Source organism: Hemitrygon akajei, chromosome 7, assembly GCF_048418815.1.
Source record: "Hemitrygon akajei chromosome 7, sHemAka1.3, whole genome shotgun sequence".
In the NCBI taxonomy this organism is placed as follows: domain Eukaryota; kingdom Metazoa; phylum Chordata; class Chondrichthyes; order Myliobatiformes; family Dasyatidae; genus Hemitrygon; species Hemitrygon akajei.
This window is the reverse complement of record NC_133130.1, coordinates 173,257,094-173,283,604: the sequence shown is the minus strand read 5'-3', so window position 1 is coordinate 173,283,604 and position 26,511 is coordinate 173,257,094. Positions and strand designations below refer to the sequence as shown.

The 26,511-nt window shown below is 46.0% G+C and overlaps 1 long non-coding RNA gene across 3 annotated transcripts in view; it reads left to right on the top strand.

Moving 5' to 3' along the window:
* LOC140731185 (uncharacterized) overlaps nucleotides 1–19,700 on the top strand; it is a 118,563-nt gene extending 98,863 nt beyond the window's left edge. For all 3 annotated transcript variants that reach the window (XR_012099742.1, XR_012099740.1, XR_012099741.1), the window contains exon 5: nucleotides 18,216–19,700. This is a non-coding gene — a long non-coding RNA (uncharacterized lncRNA). The remainder of the gene's footprint in view (nucleotides 1–18,215) is intronic.
* Nucleotides 19,701–26,511: the final 6,811 nt, after the last annotated feature.

Here is a 26,511-nt window from a genome sequence, read left to right as displayed (position 1 = left end):
TAAAAGCATGCAGACATGGTCAAGAGGTTCAGTTGTTGTTCAGACCAAACATCAGAATGGGGGAAGAAACGTGATCGAAGTGACTTTGACCGAGGAATGGTTGTTGGTGCCAGATAGATGGTTTGAGTATCTCAGAAACTGCTGATCTCCTGGGATTTTCATGTACAATAATCTCTAGAGTTTACAGAAAATGGTGTGAGAAACAAAAAAACATGCAGTGAGTGGCAGTCCTGTGGGCAAAAATGCCTTGTTAATTTTTTAAAAATTGATCACAGCGTGGAATAGGCCCTGCCAGCCCTTTGAGCAACAAGGCCCAGCAGTTTTCCCAGTTTAATCCTTGCCTATTCACGGGACAATTTACAATGGGCAACTAAGCTACCACTGCTACATCTTTGGGCTGTGGGAGGAAAACGGAGTACCCGAGGGAAACCCACGCGGTCAGGGGGAGAACGTACAAACTCCTTACAGGTAGCGTGGGAATTGAACCTGGGGCTCATGTACTGTAAAGGGTTGTGCTAACCTCTATGCTGCCATGCCACCCACAGTAATGAGAGAGGTCAGAGGAGAATGACCAGACTGGTTCAAGCTGACAGGAAGGTGACAGTAACTCAAATAGCCAGGCATTACAACAACAGGTCGAACCTTGAAATGGATGGGCTCCAGCAGCAGATGGCCATATGAGCAGCCGGTGCGTATCACCAGTCCTTGTTGTGCGACCACTGGCTCCAGGCAGACGGTCTCTGAAGAGTATTGATAATGGCCGGGGGTCACCCATCTTGTAAAGACACTGCCCAGGGGAAGACAATGGCAAACCACTTCTGTAGAAACATTTGCCAAGAACTATCGTGGTGATGGAAAGACCATGATCGCCCACAACTTACAACATGGCACATAACGAACGAACAGCAGCGGAAGACCACAAGCACACACTCAGTGGCCACTTTATTAGGTAGAGGAGGTAACTAATAAAGTGGCCACTGTGTATATGTTAAAACCTTTTGTCTTAAAAGCAAAGTACTATTTTAGATAGTACTGTATGTGTCAGAAAAGCTGGTATGTAAAATGTCATTTAGGTCAATTAAAAACATCAGTTCTGTATTTACACTCATGGGAACAATTGTCTGAAAAATTCCAACAATGCCGGTAATGGCAGTAATGCCTGCAAACCAAATCCACGTTTGCTCAAGTTCTCATTCCCGATTTGAACAGAACACTTAAGCCTACACAAACAGAAGGAAGTCCAGAGAGAAAGATTACAAAAATGTGACCTGGGATGTATTAAAGAAGGATTTAATTGAATGATGTATAAAAAATAACATCTACTGTATCCGGCGTTCCTGGTGCAGCTTCCACTACGTCGGTGAGAACCGGCACAGACTGGGAGCTGCGTTGTCAAGCACCTTTGTACCAGGCAGGATTTCCCAGTGGCCAAACATTTTAATTCCACTCCCCGTTCCCATTCTGAAATGTCAGTCCTGCCACTCACAGGCTGGAGGAGCAACACCTCATATAATGTCAGGATAGCCTCCAATCTGATGGCATGAACATCGATTTCTCTAACTTCTGGTAATTGCTCCCCATTCTGGCTCCCCTCTTACCCCTTCTCTTCTCCTCCCTTGCATTTCTACTCCCTCTGGTGCCCCTCCTCCTTCCCTTATTCCCGTGGTCCACTGTCCTCTCCTATCAGATTCCTTCTTCTTCAGCCCTTTACCTTTTGTACCTATCACCTTCCAGCTTCTGAGATCAACCCCCCCCCCACCCACCCACCTGGCTTCACCTATCACCTGCCACTTATACACTTCCCCTCCCCCCACCCTCTCCTCTGCCTCTCCCCCTCCCGATGATGGGTCTCAGCCGAAACCTCGACCGTTTATTCCTCTCAATAGATGCTGCCCGACCTGCTCAGTTTCTCCAGCATTTTGTGTGCATAAAAAGTTATTTCAATTGTTAAAAGCCAATTTCAAAATTGTCTCAAATTACTGCTATAAGCCAGCTGTACATGATCCAATTGATTTTGTTGGCTCAATTTGCCTCAAAATTGGCTCAATTTTAAAACAAATTATTTTATTCATGATTATCAATCGGCAAGTAGACTTTATTTTAACAAAACAGCATGCTACAAGAAAATGAATAGTTAGATTCAGGAAAGGAAAACAAAGCCAATAGATGAAAGAAAATATTAAGTTGTTCATGCATCATATATTGTGGACATATATCCCAGATTTGAATCTGATTTAATTAAGGTTTCAAACTGGAGCCAGCCTGTGGCAAGACACTGAGGGAGTGAGACCAGCTGGATTGCTCTGTTATAAAGCCAGTAGGGGCTCGATGGGTCAAATGGCATTCTTTCTTGCTGTAACTGTTGCGAGATTCTGTAAGTCGCATTCCCCTTTTCACTCGCCGATCAGCCTAAAGAAGTGGGAACTTAGACAGCTTCCCCAGCAGGTCCTGGAGTCGGATTTCTGTGCGGGCCAGAGGAATGAGTTCCGGTGAACACTGGGGTTCGCGAACCAGTGCGACCGGAGCTCAAGGCCTAGTGTTTGGGTTTCCGCCATCAGCGATTCTGGATTTCGAGGCCTGGTGTTCAGAGACTGGCAAGTCCTGGGATTGAAGCTGAGGAGCGAGGCCCAAAGGACGAATCAGAAGTCCAGAATTTGAGGCCCGTTGGATGAAGCCAAATCTGCAAGTTTCTGTGAGCCCACTGGGGGGGTTCAAAGCCCAGGGTCTGCAGGCCCAAGTCTGTGTCCATTGGAGGCTGGAGCTGGAGGCCTATCCTGAGGTTGAAGAAACTTGTCTGGGAAGAAGGAGCAGGGGTCCTTTTTGCTGTTGTTGCTTGCTCCTGGTTACGTTGTTTGTTATTTTGCCGAACATTATGGGTATGCTTTGTTGGCGCTAGAACTTGTGGCAACACTTGCGGGTTTGTGTGTTGGTTGTTAACGCATACAGTGCATTCACTGTATGTTTTGAAGTACACATGACAAACAAGTTTTGATCTTGAATCTCAGTTTTTGTGCAGTTGGAATGCTCAGGCCGATAATTATCCAGGGAATTACTTTGTGATACAGATTCAAGTTCAGATTTATTTAGCACATGTACATCGAAACGTCATTGTACCTCCTAGGTACGCGAATCGCGAGATTGTGGCTCAGTCATCATCAGAGAGTCCAGAGCTCAAAGCCTGAATGTCCGCTGGGTAGTCGATGGCACAATGTCTGCAAGTCCACAAGTCCTCTGAATGCTGGAGGCTGAAGGAGATGGCCTGTGTTAGAGGATTGTGTATGAGGGTTTGTGAGTGGGCGGGAGAGAGGAATGGGGCTTGTTTTGCTGCTGTTGCCTTGTCGCTTGCTGTGCTGTGTTTTGCCGTGTTCTGTGTCGTTCCGCTGAGTATTGTGGGCGTGCTATGTTGGCGCCGGGTTGTGTGCGGACACTTGCAGGTTGTCCCCAGCACATCCTTGGGTGTGTTGGTTGTTAACACAAACCATGCATTTCACTGTGTGTTTCAATGTACATGTGATAACTAAATCTGAATCTGAACATGCAATAAACAACAGATACAGCATGAAAGGAGGCCATTTGACCCATTGAGTCTGAACTAGCTCTAGTTACAAATTACAGATTACAAATACCCTCTGCAAGATGGCGGCACGACGCAGCGCGCAACAGCCATTTTGGGATGAATATCTGTAATCTGTCATGTAGGATGCCGTGTACAATCCTGATTTGATGGAGACGGACGTGTGAAGCACGGAGGAACATCTGGTGAAACTTTTGAAATGCCTGTTTCACTGCCGCTGCTACAGTGCGATCGGAGAAATCTCCGGGAGGAAGGCCCCGAATCCTCGGCTTTGCCTGTTGCTTGGCGGGCAGTGCCGGGGTCGAAGCGCTTGGCAGAGATGGTGCTCGGTGCTTGGTGTCGGAGGGCTGGTCGGAAGCTCGAAGTTTTCGGACAGATTCAGAGTTGGCTGTCGTCGGGGCTCCCAGAGTGCTGTATCGGCAAGCTGCGGCGCTGGAGGTTCATGGCAGGAAGAGTTTTTCTTCCTTCTACCGTCTGCGTGAGATGATGGGCTGTCAGGACTTTGAGACTTTCTTTTAAACCGTGCCATGGACTGCTCTTTATCAGATTATGGTATTGCTTTGCACTGTTGAAACTATGTGTTATAATTATGCGGTCTGTGTCAGTTAGTCTTTTATCAATTATGGTATTGTCTGCACTGTTGAAACTATATGTTAAATATAATTATATGTGGCCATGTGGTTTTGTGTAGGTCTTGTAGCTTTAGTTTTGTCTGATGGGTTTGTAGTTCCTTTCCGGGGAACGTGCTAAGACAGTAGCGCGATATCGATACGCAGCAGCCTCTCCGGACTCTGGATTGGGGATTACCAAAGGTTATGTGGTTTTTCTTGTGTGGTCTGATTTGTGCTTTTTCGTGATATCATTCCGGAGAACGTTGTCTCATTTTTTAACTGCATTATATTTGTGGTTTATAAATGACAATAAACTGAATCTGAATCTTAAGAGCAATCCAGCCGGTGTCACTCCCCTGGTCTTTTGCCACAGCATGGCTCCCCTTGAACCCTTTAATTGAACCTGCCTCCTTCACTCCCATTCTCGGCCCTGAGCAGGGCCAATAAAATGTCTTTTTTCAAGTCTATTGCTAATCACCTTCATTCTGCACTGTGAGGCCACTTTATTAGGTACACCAGTACACCTGCTCATTAATACAAATATGTAATCAGCCAATCATTTGGCAGCAACTCCATACATAAAAGTATGCAAACATGATCAAGAGGTTCAGTTGTTGTTCTGACCAAACATCAGAATGGGGAAGAAATGTGATCTAAGTGACTTTGACCATGGGATGGTTGTTGGTGCCAGATGGGGTGGTTTGAGTATCTCAGAAACTGCTGATCTCATGGGATTTTCACGCACAACAGACTCTAGAGTTTACAGAGAGTGGTGTGAAAAACAAACACATCAGTGACTGGCAATTCTTTGGATGAAAATGCCTTGAAGAGTTCAGAGGAGGATGGGTAGACCGGTTCAAGCTGACAGAAGGCGACAATGACTCAAATAGCCACGGGTTACAACAGTGGTGTGCAGAAGAACATTTCTGAATGCACAACACGTCGGACCTTGAAGTGGATGGGCTACAGCAGCAGAAGACCACGAACATACACTGTTTCAAAGAGATTTGCTTCTCTCTGTCTTTCTCCTTCACAATTTTAAATATCTCTGTCAGATTCCCCTACAATTTTCCATCTCCCAAGGACAACAATTCAATTCATCTTTGTATTTAATGTCCCTGTCACTGGAAACACTTTGATAACATTCTTCTGCTCTTGTTCCAAGAAAATAGAATGGATAGTCAGAATCTGTTCCAGACACTCAGAATTTATTTTTTTTTGTCCCAGGGTAGAAATGCCAGTTACCAGAGTAGGTGCATTTAAGGTGGGAGGTTTGTTAGTTCATTACATGCCCTGCTATATGACATGGGTGATCACGGTCTTTCCATGACCATAATAGTTCTTGGTAATTTTTTCTCCAGAAGTGGTTTGCCATTGCCTTCTTCTGGACAGTGTCTTTACAAGATGGGTGACCCCAGATATTATCAATCCTCTTCAGAGGTTGTCTGCCCGGCGTCAGTGGTCACATAACCAGGACTTGTTATGCTCATATGACCATCCACCACCTGCTCCCATGTCTTCACGTGATCCTGATCCGGCGGGGGGGGGGGGGGGGGGCGAGGGGGCACTAAGCAGGTTCTACACCTTGCCCAAGGGTGACCTGCGGGCTAGTGGAGGGAAGGAGTGCCTTACACCTTCTTTGGTAGGGAAGTATCTCCACCCCATCACCCAAAGGTGAGAGGGGGAATGTTTAAAGGAGGTGTGCAGGGTATGTTTCTTACATAGAGAGGTGGGTGCCTGGAATAAGCTGCCGGGGGTGGGGGGGTGGGTGGTGAAAGCAGATAGAATAGTAGGATTTAAGAGGGTGTATGATAGATTAATGAATATGCAGAAAATGGTTTTTTTTTTTGGATCACGTACAGCCATAAGACCATAAGATATAGGAGCAGAAGTAGGCCATTTGGCCCATCGAGTCTGCTCCACCATTCAATCATGGGCTGATCCAATTCTTCCAGTCATCCCCACTCAACTGCCTTCTCCCCATACCCTTTGATGCCCTGGCTAGTCAAGAACCTATCTATCTCTGCCTTAAATACACCCAATGACTTGGCCTCCACAGCTGCCCGTGGCAACAAATTCCACAGATTTACCACCCTCTGGCTAAAGTAATTTCTCCACATCTCTGTTCTAAATGGACGTCCTTCAATCCTGAAATCGTGCCCTCTTGTTCTAGACTCCCCTACCATGGGTAATAACTTTGCCATATCTAATCTGTTCAGGCCTTTTAACACTTGGGATGCTCCAATGAAGTCCCTCCTCATTCTCCTGAACTCCAGGGAATACAGCCCAAAAGCTGCCAGACGTTCCTCATACGGTAACCCTTTCATTCCTGGAATCATTCTCATGAATCTTCTCTGAACCCTCTCCAATGTCAGTATATCCTTTCTCAAATAAAGAGCCCAAAACTGCACACAATACTCCAAGTGTGGTCTCACAAGTGTCTTATAGAGCCTCAACATCACATCCCTGCTCTTATATTCTATACCTCTAGAAATGAATGCCAACATTGCAGTCAGAAGAGAAAAGTTAAATTGACATTGTGTTCGGCAACAACATCGTGGGCCTAAGGGCCTACTCCTATGCCCTGCCATTCTGTTGTTCTATAAGAAAATCAGAACAGGAGTCGGCCATTCTGCCCACTATGCCTGCCCCACCTGTCAGTTGATAGGTTAATTGCCCCTAGTGAATAGATGAGCAGTAGAATCTGGAGCAGTTGCTGGGAAAAGGGGAAAATGTAAAAAGTGGGATTACCTTAGGGGCTGAAAGGCCTGATTCCATGCGGTGACTCTTTGATCATGGCTGAACTGTTCCTGAGCTCGTCCCCTTTCCCCTGGCAGCTCCCTATAGCCTCAAATTAGACCATAAGACATAGAGAATAGAGCATTACAGTACAGGCCATTTGGCTCATCTAGTCCATGCTGGACTGTGACTCTGCCTCGTCCCATTGACCTACACCTGCACAACAGCCATCATTACCCTTCCCATCCGGGTACTTATCTTCTTGTTCCTTCTCGAGCCTTGTGGTATCCTTACTAATTAAGAACTTATTAGCCTCTGCTTTAAATATACACAATAACTATTGCCTAATCTTTCACAAATTTATCTACTTCTACTTTGTACTTTAGGTTCCCATCAATAATTCATCTCCCACAAACTCCTCGGGGAGAAGATTATGGGGTTCACCACCTTCTGCAAGGAGAAGTTCTACCCGCCTCAGTTTTAATTTCCATAATTTTATAACCCTGTCACCTCCTTTTAGATTCTCACACAGTGGAAAGTCACGCAAATGAGAAATGTTCTTCTTATCTTACCGTAAACATGGGTCCCAAAACTGGAGACAACATTCATGGTGGAAGAATGGGAGGGGGACACCTCACTGAAGACTACTGAGTATTGAAAAGCCTAGATAGAGCAGATGTAGAAAGAAAACTCTTCCTAGACCGGGAGAGTCCAGGACCAGAGTGCACAGCCTTACAATACAAGGACACATCCCTTTCGAACAGATGAGGAGAAATTTCCTTAGGCTGCGGGTGGTGAATCTGTGAATTCATTGCCACCGTCGGCTGTGGAGCTCAAGTTATCCTGAGCAGCTGCATCACTGCCTGGTTCGGAAATTGCACCGTCTCGGATCGCAAGACCCTGCAGCGGATAGTGAGGTCAGCTGAGAAGATCATCAGGGTCTCTCTTCCTGCCATCACGGACATTTACACCACATGCTGCATCCGCAAAGGAAACAGCATTATGAAGGACCCCACGCACCCCTCATACAAACTCTTCTCCCTTCTGCCGTCTGGGAAAAGGCTCCGAAGCATTCGGGCTCTCACGACCAGACTATGTAACAGTTTCTTCCCCCAAGCTATCAGACTCCTCAATACCCAGAGTCTGGACTGACACCTTACTGCCCTATTGTCTTGTTTATTATTTATTGTAATGCCTGCACTGTTTTGTGCACTTTATGCAGTCCTGTGTAGGTCTGTAGTCTAGTGTAGCTTTCTCTGTGTTGTTTTTTTATTACGTAGTTCAGTCTAGTTTTTTGTACTGTGTCATGTAACACCATGGTCCTGAAAAACGTTGTCTCGTTTTTACTATGCACTGTACCAGCAGTTATGGTCGAAATGACAATAAAAGTGACTTGACTTGATATTTAAGGCAAAGGTCAATAGGTTCTTGATCTTGGTCAAAGGTCATGGGAAGAAGGAAGGAGAATGGAGTTGAGAGGGATAATAATTCTGCCATGATGGAGTGGCAAAGCAGACTCGATGGGCCGAATGGCCCAGTTCTGCTCCTATGTTTTGTGGGCTTCTGGTCTAAAACAATTTTTTTTAAAACACATTGGGCATTCATTAACACACCATACGGAACTTATAGTGGGCTGAAATGGTGGCCCTGTTTCAAAGGAGTGTCACTTACAACTTCTGGTCTCTAAGGCAAGTGGAATCGGATTTCATGAAATCTGTCCATTTGCTGGACTTGGTAGTCTGAACTGGCTAATCAAAACATGCTCCCTGTGACGGTTCAACCCCACTCCCTGTCTCTAAAACATAACCATACAAAGTGTTGGGTTGCTACTGTACTGAAAGATAAATGCGCACTGTACAGCAAGGGTTTCTTTTAAATTTTAAACATTTAAGAATTAACAGAGAAATATCTGAAAGAGCAAGTTTATAATATTGACATACATTTACTAGTTACAAAGATTTATGTGTGGCAGTGAGCAGTCCCTCATTCTCTTTTCAAAGTTTATAGCCACTCGAGGAGCAAATAATGAACTGTAAGATGTGTGTTATCATGCCTTGTGCCAAAGCATATCCTGTGGAGATAAAACACACAATTTATTATGTTGACCTTAATCTTTTAACAGTTTTTCTTTCTTTTGCTGATGTGATAAATCAGCTCAGGGAAGAAAGTAAACTAGTCTTTTTCAGTTGCACATTTAAAAAAATATATTAAAAAGCACTTTAGTATGTAAAGGGTTGCAATTCTTTTCTTTTCGTGGGATGACGTTTCTGTACATTTTAGCTCTTTCATGCTGTTGGGGGTGTACATCGGGGGTTCCCAACCGGGGGTCCGTGGATCCTTCGGTTAATGGTGGCATAAAAATGGTTGGGAACCACTGATGCAGATGATGTTCCAACATCAGATCCTAAGCTGAGATGTTACGGAATACCAAAAGCAATTCTAATTAATTTGCTTCTAAAATTGCGTTCAAATCCAGCCGGTTAAAAGAAAATCGAGCCTTTATTTTATTGCAAGGGGTGAGAAATTCCGTTTTAAGCTGATTACGACAATCATTGGGAGACTTGAAAACAGAACACCTCCCAAAATATCGTGTGTGCATGATAGGTATTTGCATAGCCACGGTTATTGTTAACAATGGAGAACTTCGATTGGGAAAAATGTGGCCCGATAGAAAGGATATCGTTAATGGGGGCAACCAGAGAGGACTCTGGGCTGTAAATGGTAATGGCTAACAAGAAGCAAAAGCCTGCACATCAAAGAGATCTTCAGAAGAAGACAGTCATACTGTAATTAAAGGGAAAGCTGGAGAGATGTGAAGGAATCGCTGGCGAACTGAACACTTGCTATTTTAGTGCGGTGGAGACAGATGGGGTGAATTAGTTCAGTTTGACAATGCCTGGTTATTGTCAATGGGAGAAAAACAGAACCTTGCCATAAACTCTAATGAATGCATTAATAGATGGTTTCTGCTTCTCAAAGGAAAGGAATCATTTAAACAAAGTTATTAACACAGTCCACCTGGGCTTATTGCTCGGCTTGTATTAATGGTACCAGTTAATGCAATGCTTTCTTAACTCTTTCTGTGAAGTTATGCTGTCAGCTGAACTGAGAAAGGATTGAGACTGGCAAATTTAACTAAACCAAAAGCTTAATTTAAAGTGGAAATAGTGGTTACATTGAACATTTATATGCGTTAATCCTATTAGACATTATAAACATTGTAATGTAGGCTTAATGAGGCCCAGGTTACTGCCTTTCCAGCCGCGGAAAGGCATGTGGAACTGGAATGTTGTGGGTTAATTTAAATTTTGGTCAGCAGAAGGGACAAAAATCTCTTCTGTCAATACGTTAATTTTCTTTTTAACCCTGGGACCACTTCAACTTTAATAAACATCTTTCGAAATATGCGTCCCTCGAGAGGTACCATTAATTTCCCTAAAAAGCCCTCACACATGTATTTTTTTATTGCATGCAGGTGCTTCAAGAAAGGCGAGTCCTCGTAATAAATGTCCCATAAAGTGTAAGTGGCACCTGAGAGAGGCTATCGGGTCAGTGCACCTGTCTTTGGATAAATCCCATGCACTTGTCCAGAGCGAGCCGCCTTTGTCCAGCATGTCCCAAACCCCGAAAAAATGTCCATCTCACGTGTGCCAGTTCCAGTCCTCAGGATTGGGGCGTACATGTGCACAGCATGCACGCGGCTTCACTCCAACAAACCAAACATCAGGCAGCACCTAATTACCAGATTAAATTACCAGCCCGAAGTTTCACATGCCTGGCAGTTTGCAAGCCATTACTTGGAGAGTATGACTAATGAAAGCTTTGAAACTATATATTATTCAATTCTTAAATCTCCACTGCAGCGGCAAACTAGGGCACAGAACTGAATACCAAGCACTAAATTTTATTGAACCTCAATTATTTTTTTTTCTCTTGAGCAAGTTGGGTTGCTCCAGTCACCTGTGAACCAGGAAACGGTGAAGTATTCCACTGAATACCCTTAAAATAGCTGTTAAATTAAAATCCAGGGATGTACTGTACCTTACCTGTGAACGCAAAGTAATGAGGTTGAGCTTTGTGTTACGTGAATTAAATTGGCACTTCCACGCAGAATCCGAGCAAATCTCTCAATCGTAGACAGTCAAGGAAGCCTAATACAGTACTGCCCTTTTACCGATCATGTTGGCTCATCTGGGTCTTGCCCACTTGTTAGAACTCAGAATAAAGAAGGGTAGAGCACACTAACACGCCCCTTTGTCTGTGTGTCTACACCAAACATTTATTTACTTACTGTCCATCATGCTGCTGCTGTTTAGGGCACCAATGAAGGTCCTCCATCTCTGGCGGTGTTCTGGGCTTCCTTCATCATGTCAGTAGCTTCCTCCCAGTTTTCACTACTGTCAGTCACACAAGTTCAGGGTGGAGACTCGGGAGACCATTGCACTCAGATGCAGAAGGATTCTTAAAAAAAATTGTTAGGGTGTTAGTCCTGAGCTGAACCCCAGATCCTGGAGGACCAGTGGAACTCTCTTACTCTGCCCTCTGCACTTTGACCTGTTGGCATGGGTGACTCCACCAAGAGTCAAAGCACTGGGCCCTGACTCCAGCCAACGCAGCTCTCCGGGTCATTGAGGCCTCCAAACCGCGACAAGGTACTGGTCCTCTTGGAGGATTGGAGCGGTGAACTGTCACCAAAATGCCAGTCAGATCACTGTGATCCTTCAGGCTGCTAATCTGCCACACTTCGCTAGCCTGACCATAATATGGACATCACCCAGAGAGCACAACTGAAGGTGTCTCATTCACCAAGCCCCTCCAACCCCTGCACCCTCGCCAGCACATTAACATAGCAGTTAGCGCAACACTTCACAACGCCAGTGATCACCCATCGGGGTTCAATTCCCACCGCTGCCTATAAGGAGCTTGTACGTTCTCCCCATGGCCATGTTTCCCCAAGTCCTCCGGTTTCCTCCCACATTCCAAAGTTCAAAGTAAGTTTATTATCCAGGTACATATATGTCACCGTACATATATACCACCCTCAGAATCATTTTCTTGAGGGCACACTCAAGAAATCCAAGAAGCGTAAAGGTTAGTGACTCGTGGGAATGCCGCGTTAGCGCTGGAAGTGTGGCCCCCAGTGCAGCCTCAGGTTGTGTTGCTCGTTGATGCAAACGATGCATTGATGTTTCAATGTACATGTGACAAATGAAGCAAATCGTTATCTTTCTGCTAGGACATGGAATGACTACTTGGCAAGATTCTGACAATTTCAGACTCGGAATACAAAGATGGCCCTTTAGAACAGAGCCGGGGGGGGGGGGGGGAATTTCTTTAGCCAGCGGGTGGTGAGCCTGTGGAATTCATTGCCACAGACAGCTGTGGCGGCCAGGTCATTGGTTACAACTAAAGCGGAGGTTGATAGGTTCATGATTAGTAGGGGTGTCAAAGATTATGGGGAGAATCAGGAGAATTGGATTGACAGGGATAAGCAATCAGCCATGATGGAATGGCAGAGCAGACTTGAGGGGCTGAATGGCCTAATTCTGCTCCTGTGTCTGCACCTGTTTTTCACAGGTACAGAGGATTGATGGACACTGGAAAGCACTACCTGAGGTGGTTCAGATGCATTCCATCGAACAGGCTCACGCACCCTGTATGTCCATACCGCTCTTGATGCTAAATTAACTAGATCTACGCTCTGTGGCCCCTTTATTAGGTACACCTGTACCCCGGCTCGTTAATGCCAATATCTAATCAACCAATCATGTGGCAGCAGCTTGATGCGTAGAAGTTTGCATGGAATGGTTGTTGGTGCCAGACGGGGTGGTTTGAGTATCTCAGGAACTGCTGATCTCCTGGCATTTACATGCACAACGGCCTGTGGAGTTTACAGAGAATGGTGTGAAAAACCGAGAAAAAAAAACAGTGAGCAGCAGATTTGTGGGTGAAAATGTCTTGTTAATGAGAGAGGTCAGAGGTGAATGGCCTGACTGGTTCAAGATGGTAGGAAGCTGACACTAACTCAAATAACCAGTGGTGTGCAGAATGGCATCTCTGAACACACAACACGTCGAGCCTTGAAGTGGATGGTCTACAGCAGCAGAAGACCATGAACATACACTCAGTGGCCACTTTATTAGGTACAGGAGGTGCATAACAAAGTGGTCACTGAGTGTATCTGTCTGCATTTGATCCATGTTGCTCCATTCTCTGCATGTTCATTGCCTGTCTCAGTGCCTCTTAGATGCTGCTGTTGTCTTTTCTGTGTCCACCACAACCCTTGGCAGCAGGTTACGGGCACGTATGTTACTGTGCAGAAGTCCTAGGCGCACTGTATATAGATAGCTAGGATGCCTAAGACACTTGCACAGGACTCTATTTGTCTACGGGGAGCGGAGAGCAAGTTCGTAAATCTGACGGGAGCAAAGGATGTTGCGAATGGTGAGGGTGGAGTGCCGCGGGAGGGGTGTGGGACAGGAGGCAGGGGAGGAGAGCAGTACAGCGCAATACATAAAATTACCACAGCACAGTGCAAATGTCTGAGGTATCTGTGCCTAAGACGTTTGCACAGTACTGTGCAAACTGGTTTTGGAAGCAGATCCTGTCACAACTGTTGTGTCTGTGCACAAGTACATATCAATTAAATAAATGCACACACACACACAAGAGATGTCTTTAACCGGTGTATTCACATTGCAATGAGACAGAGAGAACATGTATAGACAACAGATCAATACGTAGTGTGGGGGGGGGGGGGGGTCATTGCTCTATAAGAAATAGATTCCATGCATGACACTTCTTCCCCCTTTAGATTAATGCAACATAAAACTGTACATGTACAAAACATTCAATTTCCCTTTCTTAAACCCATATTCCAAATAAACACGCTTTCTCAATAACAGTCCATAACTAACTTCGCAGTTCTAAAGGGTCAGGCATTTGGTGGCGTTCTGTTTCTTTCAGGATAACATCTCTGGACCTGTGGAGTGGCATCAGGTATGGTAGGTGTCTTGTCTAAAACACACGTTGCTGTCACAGACATCATTACTGAGAGGTAAGCCTGGTGACTGTAATATGTCCGTATAGTTGGATACAGTCGGCTCAGCTGTGTTCTTTGGCTGAGCATCCAGTATCTGGTCCACATGATGTCTCCATGTCTGATCTCCAACATCCACTGTGTACATCAGTGATCCAGTTCTTGCAGCTTCCTACTGGGTGTCCACTTGTCTTCTTGGTAATCACATGCTAGGACTTCCTGTCAAATCTCAAAGCTCCTTGCTGTTTTATTTAGCAACTGGCTGAACCATTTATTCTGCACTTCCCTCCATAGATCTGGTTTCAGAAGGTCTGTGTGAGATCTCAGATTCCAGTTCACGGACAGCACTGCAGGTGCTTGATTTGTCGTCACACGAACAGAGTTCCGATACACATTGCTGGACCAGTTGGCGGGTACAGATTCCAAAATTTGTTCCCGCCAACTGGGAAAAGGGAAACAAGGAGTGAGGCGACATTGTCAAAAGTCTGTGAGATCACAATGCGAGGTCTGGCCAGCTCATGGTAACCCTACGTTTCCAGAGTTCTCAGTAAGATGAGACCAACTGTCAGTACGTCAAAGAATGCTGATGTGTGGATCTCATGCTGTGGGTCAATACGTACTCTTTGCCATTGTGACAACAGCCTCTCCCATGGGAGTAATGGTGCCTTTGCAGGTACATTAAGAACTTCTTGGCATTCCGATCAGCTTTTGGCCAATTTTTCAATCTGTTTATCTATTCTCGGCCACCACACGTAGCTCCGGGTGAGACTCTTGACCTTGACTGTACCCACGTGTCCTTCATACAGATTTTTCTAACACTCTGGTGCGCAGTTTAGAGGGAGCCACAACACGAGATCCACACATCAGTGTTCTTTGACATACAGACAGCTGGTCTCATCTTACTGAGAATGTTGGGTTATTCCTTGTTTCTCCTTTGTATTTCCGAATTTGTTACCGGCAACTGGTCCAGCAATGCGGTGTGGAACACTTCCGCTGGGTCACAGTATGAAGACTTCCCTTCATCAGTTGCCAACAGTGGAAGATGTGACGAGGAATCGGTGTTGCTGTGTCGTTTGGTCCCCTTGAACTCTATGTCATAGGAATGGGCTCCCAGTGTTGTAACCAGCTAGTAGTCATCACTGGAATTCCCTTCCTGGGATTGAAAATGGACACAAAAGGCTGGTGGCCTGTCGAGGTAGTGGTGGAACTTCTTTATTCCCCATTCTAGGCTAAGGGCCTCTCGGTCGATCTGTCCGTAGTTGCTTTCTGTGCTCGTCAGTGATCTTGAAGCGAACAGAATCAGACGTTCAGACCCATCTTTCATAATATATGATAAAACAGCTCCAGTGCCCTAAGGGGACGCAGCACACACCATTCTGATGGGCAGGGATGGGTCATAATGGGAGAGCAATTCACTTGCTGTTATTGATCTCTTGCTTCTTTGATTGCTTTTCACATCTTTCTGACCATTCCCTCTTTGCTCCTGTCTGTAACAGTGCGTTCAATGGATTCAGCACTGTTGCAACGTTTGGGAGAAACCGGTGGTAGTAATTTACAAGGCCCAAGTATGACCCGAGTTGTGACACGTTCTCCGGCTTGGGTGCTCGCAGCACTGCTTCAGTCTGCTCTTGTGACTCATGTAAGCCATGGTCGTCAATGACATGTCCACAATATGTCGTTAACATTTCTCTTTCTGTGTGCGCAGACCTACTCACTCAGTATGGTAAGCACTTTACCAAGGTTCTGGAGGTACTCTTCATTATTTTTGCCAGTGACGATGATCATCAAGGGAACATTGGGTTCCTCTGATATCTTGGAGCACCTGGTCCATTGCTCTTCTCTACTGGTATCTTAGGAAGCAATCCGTTGTAGCCAGCCTCTGGAATTATGGGCAAAGCTGCCCCTGTATCCAGCTCCATGTTTAGTTTTATGCCAGACACGTCTATTGTGATCAAGATGATTTTTTGATCTGCTTCAGTTATACAATACAGTTCTAGGCATGACAGTTCACCTTTGTCAGACTCTGTGTTGTCTGATTCTGTTTTACATTTGGCAGTTGCTTAGTTTTGTGTTTGAAACTTTTCACTCGGACGTGCTATTTGTCTGCCTTGCACTCTCTCTTGATGTGACTTTGTCTGTGACTCTTTCTGCAGACTCTTTCCTTGAACCAACGTTTCATTTCCCTCGTGAGGATTTGCCTCATCAATAACATATTTGGCTTTTTGCATGATTCAGGGACATTTTGTGCATTTCACATTCTAACCTACCTTTCTGTAGTTCTGCTGCAACCTTTGCTGCAGTCTCTGACGATATTGCAATAGTCAATGCCTGTTCTAAGGTTAGATCACTTTTGGACAGTAGCCTCTTCTGAGTGCTTTGACTATGCATGCCACATACAAGCCTGTCCCTTAATGCATCAGAAAGTCCATCCCTAAAGTCTGAGTACTGGGAAAGTTTGCGCAGTTCTGCAATGTATTCAGAAATGCCTTCAACTCAGTCTGTTTCCTTTTGTAAAATCTAAATTTCTCAGCTACTGCCAGCAGTTTAGGGCTCAGGGAATTCTGTAAATATTGTAACAATTTAATCGAACGTCTTGCTTGCTGGCTTTTCAAGGGTTACTGGGTTGCGACTGTATGTCCTTGCACCCGTTAAGCTAAAAACTGCAGGGGTTTTCTTCTGCTCTTAGACGCTTGCATTACAATACAGTTCAACAGCTCGAAAATGAGTAGATCTATACATTCCAAATCATTTTAGAATCAGAATCAGGTTTATGATCACTGGCCTATGCTGTGAAATTTTTTGCTTTGAGGCAGCAGTACATTGCACACACACAAAATGCTGCCCGGCCCTGCTGAGTCCCTCCAGCATTTTGTGTGTGTTGCTCGGATTTCCAGCATCTGCAGGTTTCCTCGTCTGCAATATATAAAAAATAAATAAATATAGCAGAAAGAGAGCAAAATCGTGAGGCAGTGTTCATTGACCTTTCAAAAACCTGATGGCAGAGGTGAGGGGAAGAAGCTGTTCTTCTTTGCTAAAAGGTTGAGTGTGCACCCTGGAATTCCCGTACCTCCCCCCAATGGTGTTAATGAGAAAGGACAAGTCCTGGATGCTGGGCGTCCCTCATGGCGGATGCCACCATCTCAAGGCACGATAGTGTAGCAGTTTGCGCAACGCTATTACAGCCCGGGGCATCAGAGTTCGGAGTTCAATTCCAGCGCCGTCTGTAAGAAGTTTGTACTTTCTTCCCGTGAGCGCATGGGTTTCCTCTGGGCGATCTATAACTACCCAAGCTGGTGACAATCAGTTGCTTGTTCCAACCTTTGACCAGCTTAGCAAGTGCAGATATTATTGACTTTGTTTAGGGATACTGTGCAGGGCAGGCCCTTCCGGCCCAACAAGGCTCACCACCCAACAACCTACCTATTCAACCCTAGCCTAATCACAGGACAATTTACAATGCCCAATTAGCCTACTAACATTCTTTGGAATTTGGAAGGAAACAGGAGCGCTTGGAAGAAACTTAGGGTGAACAATTTCAAGTTCCTGGACGTCAGCATCCTAGGCCCAACATACCGATGCAGTTCCAAAGAAGGCACACCAGCGGCCATATTTCATTAGGAGTTTGAGGAGATTTGGTGTGTCACCAAAGACACTCGCAGATTTTTACAGATGTACCGTGCAGAGCATGTTAATTGGCTGCATCACCGTCTGGTATTGGGGTGGGGGCACTGCACAGGATCGAAATGAGCTGCAGAGATTTGTAAAGCCGTCAGCTCCCTCATGGGCACTATCCCCCATAATATCCAGGACAACTTCAAGGAGCAATGTCTGAAAAAAGGTGACATTCGTTATTACGATCCCCCATCACCGAGGAGATGTCTTCTTCTCATTGCCATCATCATCATTCTCATCATCAGGGAGAAGGGAGACACGCACTCAATAATTCAGGAATAACCTCTTCCCCTCTGCCATTGGATTTCTGAATGGACATTGAACCCATGAACACTACCTCACTAGTTATTTTCCCTCTTTCAATGTACTGTTGCCGCATATCATCAAATTTCATGTCATATGCCAGTGATATTAAATCTGATTCTTCTCTCGGGAAGGATGTACAGATTTCTTGCAGACTGCACCAGCACTGAACTCCAAACTGTGATGCCCCAAGCTGTAATATTATCACTCTAACTGCTATGCTACCGAGGCTGAGAGCCCGTTGACCTGAACGTTAACTCTGTTTCTCTCCCCACAGATGCTGCCTGACCCATTGAGGATTTGCAGGACTTCCTGTCTGAACTTCAGGGTATAAATTCAGTCAACTTAATCTCTTGACATTCACCACCCAGGAATCAACCCAGTGAACCTCCACCGCCCCCTCTCTATCACAATTGCTTCCCTCCTTAAGTAGGAATACAAGACCAATACACGGGATCCTGGATGTTGTCTCACTGAGGGTCTATATAATGGGGGAAAGATATCCCTGCTTTTGTACTCAAAACCATTTACAATAAAGGCCAACATAACATTTATTTTCCTGTTGTCTGCTAAACTCACTAACATTTCATGATCATTTACAAAGAACCCCAGATTCCACTTTCAGTCTCATAGCATTTACATATCTTCTGCCTCTCTGTAGTTTGTAGCAAAGTTGAGGAATTGTAATTTTTCCATCCACAAGTCATATCGTTGCACTTTCACTTAACCTATCTCTATACCCCCCCCCCCCACCCCCTGAAGCCCCTCACTATAACCCATACTGCCACCTAGCTTTGGGATGGAACGAGGGAGGGAGAAAGGGGCTTGTTTTCCCGTAGTTTTGTTGAGTATTACGGCATGCTGCTGGATGTTGGTGCTGGAAAGTGTGGCAACATCTGCAGGCTGTCCCCAGCACATCCCTAGGCTGTCTTGGTTGTTCACAGAGATGACCCATTTCACTGTACGTTTCGATATCCATGTGATAAATAAATCTGAATATGATATCTGAATTTCTCCAGAAGTCCTTTGCCACACTTGTGTTGGCAACACAGCATGCCCACAACTTACTAATCCTAACCCTGACATCTTTTGGAACATGTAACGCCTTACAGTCAGTGGTGGGTATTGAACCGCAGACACTGTAATAGTGTTATACTAACCTCTATACTACTGTTCAGCATCAGGACTGTGACAACCATAAAGCACCCATCCATCCCATCCACACTAATACTATGGTATTTCTCCACACATTCTCTTCAACTCCCCTGGGATTCTACCACACACTATTCACGAGGGGCCGTTTCCTCGCCATTCTACTGATTCTTCATCCAAATCGCTGATAGAGGTTGTGAACAGCCGACTTCCCCACACCACTTCCCAACATCCTTATCTGGTCCCACTTCTCCAGATCAATAAAGATCTATTAATTCATCATCTCCGTTTTTTGTCTATGCACCAGACTTTAACCCAGGCTGGAATATTGACTTCAGAAACCTTGTGCCATCTATTGTTCCATAATGCTGTGCACTCTTAATTTGTTCAATTATATTGTGTATTCTGATTTTGTTCGATAATGCTGTTTTCTCTAATTTTGCTCAATAATGCGCACTCGAATCTTGTTTATACATGCATGTGTCATTGGTGAACTTGTCCATGGGTCTGTAGCTATTCATTACTGTACTTTTTAGATGATTAATGGGATGGAACATAGAATATTACAGCTCAGTACAGGCCCTTCTGCCCATAATGTTGTGCTAACCTTTTAACCTGCCCTATGATCACCTTCCCTCCCACATAACCCTCCATTTTTCTATCATCTATGGTCTTAAATGTCCCTAATGTATCTGCCTCTACCACTAATCCTGGCAGCAAGAACCACACACTATTGAGTTAGATAGAGCTCTTATAGATAGCGGGGTCAAGGGATATGGGGAGAGGGCAGGAACAGGGTACTGATTGTGTATGATCAGCCATGATCACAGTGAATGGCGGTGCTGGCTAGAAGGGCCGAATAGCCTACTCCTGCACCTACTGTCTATTGTCTATTGTCTATTGTCACCCACCACTCTCTGTGGAAGTAACTTACTTCTGACATCCCCTTATACTTTCCTTCAATCACCTTAAAGATATGCTCTCTCATCTTAGCCATTTGCACTCTGGGAAAGTCTCTGCACTCTGCACTTTATCAATGCCTCTTATCATCTTGTACACCTCTGTCAAGTCACCTCTCACCCCCTCGCCCCCGCTCCAAAGAGCCCTAACTCACTCAACATATCCTCATAAGACACGCTCTCCAATCCAGGCATCCTAGTAAATTCCCCCCTGCGTTCTCTCTAAAGCTTCCACATTTTTCCTATAATGAGATGGCCAGAACCGAATGCAATATTCCAAGTGTGGTCCGTGGACTCCGGACTCCGGGTCTTCTGGCTGTCCCTTGTTTTAGTTGGGCTTAATCACAGGCACCTGATTCTCATACTGGCCCTGGGTTTGAGGGTGGGTGCTGGTTTGTCTTGTCAGTTTCCTGTCCTTGCTTCTGTGGGGTAAGTCAGGCTGTCTTTGCTGTTAACCTGAGGTTGGATCTGTCCCTTCCTGTCCTTGCCTCTGTGGAGTAAGCCAGGCCTTCTTTGCTGTTACCCTGAGGCTGGACTGTTCCATTCCCTTCCCCTTCTTTCTGTAGCCCTTGGCTGGAGCCCTGCCTGCTACCTTCTGCCTGGAGCCTTGTCTATTCTTGCTGTCAAGTTCTACTGCAGGAGCAAGATGGGAGCCTTGCTGTGTGCAGATAAGGAACTGCCATTTGTTGTTTGGAACTGGCTTTTTGTGTCCATGCCTTTGCGAGGTAGGTCTGGCTGTTTGCTGCTACCTAGTGTTGGGAACTGTCTTGCTGTGTTCAGCTTTCTGTGTATGAGTCCCGGCCCTATGTCTTGTTCCCAAGGAGGGGTCCTGGTTCTGTGTTCTGTGTATGAGTCCCGGCCCTATGTCCTGTTCCCAAGGAGGGGTCCTGGTTCTGTGTTCTGTGTATGAGTCCCGGCCCTATGTCCTGTTCCCAAGGAGGGGTCCTGGTTCTGTGTTCTGTGTATGAGTCCCGGCCCTACGTCCTGTTCCCAAGGAGGGGTCCCGGTTCTGTGTTCTGTGTATGAGTCCCGGCCCTACGTCCTGTTCCCAAGGAGGGGTCCCGGTTCTGTGCTCTGTGTATGAGTCCCGGCCCTACGTCCTGTTCCCAAGGAGGGGTCCCGGCTCTGTGTTCTGTGTATGAGTCCCGGCCCTATGTCCTGTTCCCAAGGAGTGGTCCCGGCTCTGTGTTCTGTGTATGAGTCCCGGCCCTATGTCCTGTTCCCAAGGAGGGGTCCTGGCTCTGTGTTCTGTGTATGAGTCCCGGCCCTATGTCCTGTTCCCAAGGAGGGGTCCTGGCTCTGTGTTCTGTGTATGAGTCCCGGCCCTATGTCCTGTTCCCAAGGAGGGGTCCCGGCTCTGTGTTCTGTGTATGAGTCCTGGCCCTATGTCCTGTTCCCAAGGAGGGGTCCCGGCTCGGTGTTCTGTGTATGAGTCCCAGCCCTATGTCCTGTTCCCAAGGAGGGGTCCCGGCTCGGTGTTCTGTGTATGAGTCCCGGCCCTATGTCCTGTTCCCAAGGAGGGGTCCCGGTTCTGTGATCCAGTCCCCCAAGTCTGAGTCTGAGCTTCATGTCTGTGTCCAGCCCAGGAGTCCTGTGTCCTGCCCCCATGTCCAGTCCTGTTGCCTTGCCACGTCTTGTCCTTGTCTCGATCTGGAGTCCGAGCCCGAGTGAAGACCCAGGTTCCGTGTCCCTGTCCAGTCTCTGGCTCTGAGTCCTTGTCCAGGTTCCAAGTTCCTAGCCCAGGCCCTGTATCCTAGTCTCGTCCAGGGTCTGTGTCTTGTCCAGTGTCATTTCTTCCCCACTCCCCTTGCTTTCTTGACAGACCTAGTCCTGTCCCTTGTACTTCAGTGTCTGTATCTTGCATTTGGGTCTGTTCCCAATGCCCCCTGTTATGACAGCCAGGAAGATAACGTGACCATTACTGGGAAAATCCGGAGTCAATGAAGGCATGAGTTAGAGGAGGCAAGAGGAGGTGGTGGGTGGATTGGGTTGGGAATATGACTATGACAACAGGCAGAATGCAATGCTTGGAGCTGACCTCTGGATCCAAGAGGAAACTGAGGTTCAAACAGCTGGATTCACTAAGAGTGAGAGGTCAAAGAGATAGATGAGATCAGTGGGAAATGAGCAAGGTTCATGGCAGGGGCCCAAAACGATGACAGTTTTTTCCCCCATAAATTGATATCAGACATTTGGCAGCAGAGAGGTGATGGTGGAGTCTAGAGGAACATGGTGAAGGGACAGAATTTCATGACCCCAGCGTACACACTGTTCCTGTCTGTGTATGTGATGTCACAGCTTGTTAGTGATCAAGACCAAGTCTTCTGAGTCATTGATGGCGAACGGACAGGGAAGTGATGGGTGCCAATAAATACACTTGGACCGAGTGGGGTGTAGTTACTGTGCCTGCATTTAATAAGTGTGTCACATCAAAGTTAAGGTAAATTTATAATCAAAGTATGTATGTGGCACAATATACTAACCAGAGATTCATTTTCTTGCAGGCATTTAAAGGAAAATAAAGAAATACAATAGGATTTATGAAAAACTGTACACAAACCAACACTGACAAACGACTTGTGTGTAAAAGATGACAAATTATGCAAATAAATAAATAAATAAATAATACTGAAAACATGAGTTGTACAGTCCTTGAAAGTGAGTTCATAGGTTGTAGAATTAGCTCAGGGTTGAAGTGAGTGAAGTTATCAGGAGCCTGATGGTTGAAGGTTAATAATTGTTTCTAAACCTGCGAAAGAATACAAATTTTGAAAAGTTAAAAAAAGTACTGAGAACATGATGTGTAGATACTTTAAAAACGAGTCTCTAGGTTCCGACCAGGGTACTGTCCGTGCTTTGAGCTTGGCAATGGTCACATCTAAAGGGATTATCCCGGATCAGCGATAGGAACAGCGAATTCTGAGCTGGAAGGAGATGACACAGAAATTCTGAGAAGCTTGGAGAAGGGACAAGGATTGGAGAGGGACAGACTGGCTGCTGATGTTGGTGGAGCAGGAGCTATTTTTGAAATGGAGGCATCAGTAGAGTTTTGTTAGAGATTGGAGTGGTGTTTGGAGAGAAACAGAACTGGACGGTGATTAAAAGTGGTGCATAGAGCCCAGACCATCACAGGAGAAGCCCTCCACACCACTGAGCACATTTACAAGAAAAGCTGCCACGGGAAAGCAGTATCCACCATCAAGGATTCTCACCATCCAGACCATGCTCTCTTCTCATTGCTGCCATTTGGGAAGGAGGTACAGGAGCCTTCCTGAACCACCAGGTTCAGGAACAGTTGTAACCCTCCAATCATCAGGATCCTGAAACAACGTGGATAACTTCACTCACCTCAACACCAGGTTGTGGAGTTAGTTCAAACTCACTTTCAAAGACTCTGCTGTTCTCAGTATTATTTATTTATTTGTTATATTTTTTTATTTGCACATTTTGTCCTCTTTTGCACATTGGTTGTTTGCCAGTCTTTGTGTGTATGCAGTTTTTTACTGATTCTTTGTATTTCTTTGTTCTACTGTGAATGCCCTCAAGAAAATGTATGTACTTTGGTCATAAACTTACTTTGAACTTGCGAGCAGTAAGAATGTTAATTAAGTGGCGGTGAACGGGATTGGTGGGGGGAGGTCGAGAAGTCAAGAGCAAGGACTCAACTTGGTTTTCCAGCTCCTCCTCTTTAATCTGATGATTGTGTTCACATTTTATTTCAGTTGATTTTTCCAGCCAATACAACTGTCTAATTTTGATCAGTCCCAGTTCCACTCTGTTCTGCATATGTGGCAGTGCTTAAAGTGAGCCATTGAAAGCTGCTGCCAGCGCGTTCAGTTGGGATCGTTGCAGTGCGGAGTGGAGGTGTTTTCCTTGGCACTGTTGCTTCGAGTGAGGAATAAGCGAGGTCATAAACCAAGCCTGCCTGGTAGGGCAAGAACCCTTCTGGGAACAGTTCCAACCGTGCATCGGCCATACACCTGCAGGCACAGACAAGGGAACCACTGAACTCGAACAGCTATGCACAACATCTGCCACGGTTTGCATGCACCATTTCCTCAACGTCAGACGGCCAGGTCTGTGGTTCATTCCCCGGTTACAGCACTGCCAATTATTTACGGACGCCAAGGTGGTGTAGCATTAGCGCGATGCCATTACAGTTTGGGCTGTTCCGGAGTTCGGAGTTCAGTTCCGGCGTCATCTGTAAGAAATTTTCATGTTTTCCCAGTGACTATGTAGGTTTCCTCTGGGTGCTCCGGGCTCCCAAGGTCTAGAGATGTGCCGGTTAGTAGGTTAATTGGTCATTGCAAATTGTCCTGTGGTTAGGCTAGAGTTAAGTAGGTGGGTTGCTGGGCAGTGTGGTTCGTTGGGCTGGAAAGGCCTGTTCTGTGCCGTATCTCTGGGGGAAAAAAATGAACTTGGGGCCTTCAGTGGGCTGGAGTCCACAGCTGCAACGAAGGCGTAACTGGTACCACAGCCTCACTTAACCACGAGTATCAGGCATGCTCATCTGGTGTAATCAAAGGATGATTTTGATTGCTACACAGGCTAAACGCTAAAGGAACTCAGCAGGTCATGCAGCATTGGAAATGAATAAACAGTCGATGTTTTGAGCCGAAACCCTGCTTCAGGACTGAGAAAGAAGGGGAAGACGCCAGAGTTAAAACGTTGTGGGGAGGGAAAGAGGCGAGCTGGAATGTGATAGGTGAAGCCAGATGGGTGGGAAAGGTCAAGGGCTGGATAGGAAGGAATTTGATAGGAGAGGGGGAAGGAGGAGGGGACCCGGGGGAAGTGATAGGCAGGTGAGGAAAAAGTTAAAAGGGCAGAGTGAGGAATAAGACCTCAAGACCATAAGACATAGAATTAGGTCATTTGTCCCATTGAGTCTGCCCCACCATTCAATCATGGCTGATCTTTTTTTCCCCTTAACCCCACACCCCGGCTTCTCCCCGTAACCTTTGATGCCATGCCCAGTCAAGAAGCTATCAACCTCTGCCTTAAATACACCCAATGACCTGGCCACCTCAGATGCCTGTGGCAACAAATCCCACAAATTCACGACCCTCTGGCTAAAGAAATTTCCCCACATGTTTTAAATGGATACCCCTCAATCCTGATCCTATGCCGCCTTGTCCTAGGTTCCCCCACCATGGGAAACATCCTTTCCACATCTACTCTGTCTAGACCTTCCAACATTCGAAAGGTTTCAGTGAGACCCTCTTGGCCTCCTAAATTCCGGTGAGTACTGGCCCAGAGCCATCAAACATTCCTCATATGATAACCCTTTTATTCCTGGAATCATCCTTGTCAACTGCCTCTGAACCCTCTCCCATGCCAGCACATCTTTTATTAGATGAGGAGCCCAAAACTGTTCACAATACTCGAGGTGAGGCCTCACCAGTGCCTTATAAAGCCTCAGCATCACATCCCTGCTCTTGTATTCTAGACCTCTTGAAATGAATGCTAACATTGCATTTGCCTTCCTCGCCACTGACTCTACCTGCAAGTTACCTTTAGGGTGTTCTGCACAAGGACTTCCAAGTTCTCCTTTGCACCTCAGATTCCTGGATTTTCTCCATGTTTAGAAAATAGTCTGCACATATATTTCTACTACCAAAATACATGATCGTGCATTTTCCAACATTATATTTCATTTGCTGCTTTCTTGCCCATTTTAATCTAAGTCCTTCTGCGGCCTACCTGTTTCCTCAGCACCACCTGCCCCTCCACCAACCTTTGTAGCATCTGCAAACTTGGCAACAAAACCATCTATTCCATCATCTAAATCATTGATATACAGCATAAAAAGAAGTGATCCCAACACCGACCCCTGACTAGAGAAAGGGAGGGGTGGATAATGTTCACCGGAAGGAGAAATCGATGTTCATGCCATCAGGCTGGAGGTTACCCAGATGGACTATAAGGTGTTGTTTCTCCACCCTGAGGGTGGCCTCCTCTTGGAGGAGGAAGCCATGGCTTGACACATCGGAAAGGGAATCGGAATTAAAATGTTTGGTCACTGGGAAGTCCCATTTGTATCTGATGATGACAGTTGAAAACTCTGCAGGAGAGTTTTTAAGCTGTGGCACTGGTGCAGTTCCACTCTGCCAATCTCGGACGTTCGGGTCCTGTGGTACGAGTGGTCATCTTAGCTGGCTGCAGTGGACGACCGTGGCTTCCTCTGTGATTTGTCATGCCCTTTGCTCTCCATGAAGTGTTACAGAAACCGTCTTCCTGGCTGTTTGGATCTCACTCGCTCAGTCCGCACGGAGCTGGCTTCTCATGCTGAGACAGACACGTTCCTGTCCCACTGCGGTATGTGGCCCACTGGCTACCTGTTGAACCAGTGCACCGGGGCATAGCTGCTATCACATGCAAACTGCTGAGTGTCCAGAGGGGGCTAAAGGTGAGTGAACTGCCCCAGAGCAGCCGCGACAAGCCCCTTCACCAGAGGTGCTACCC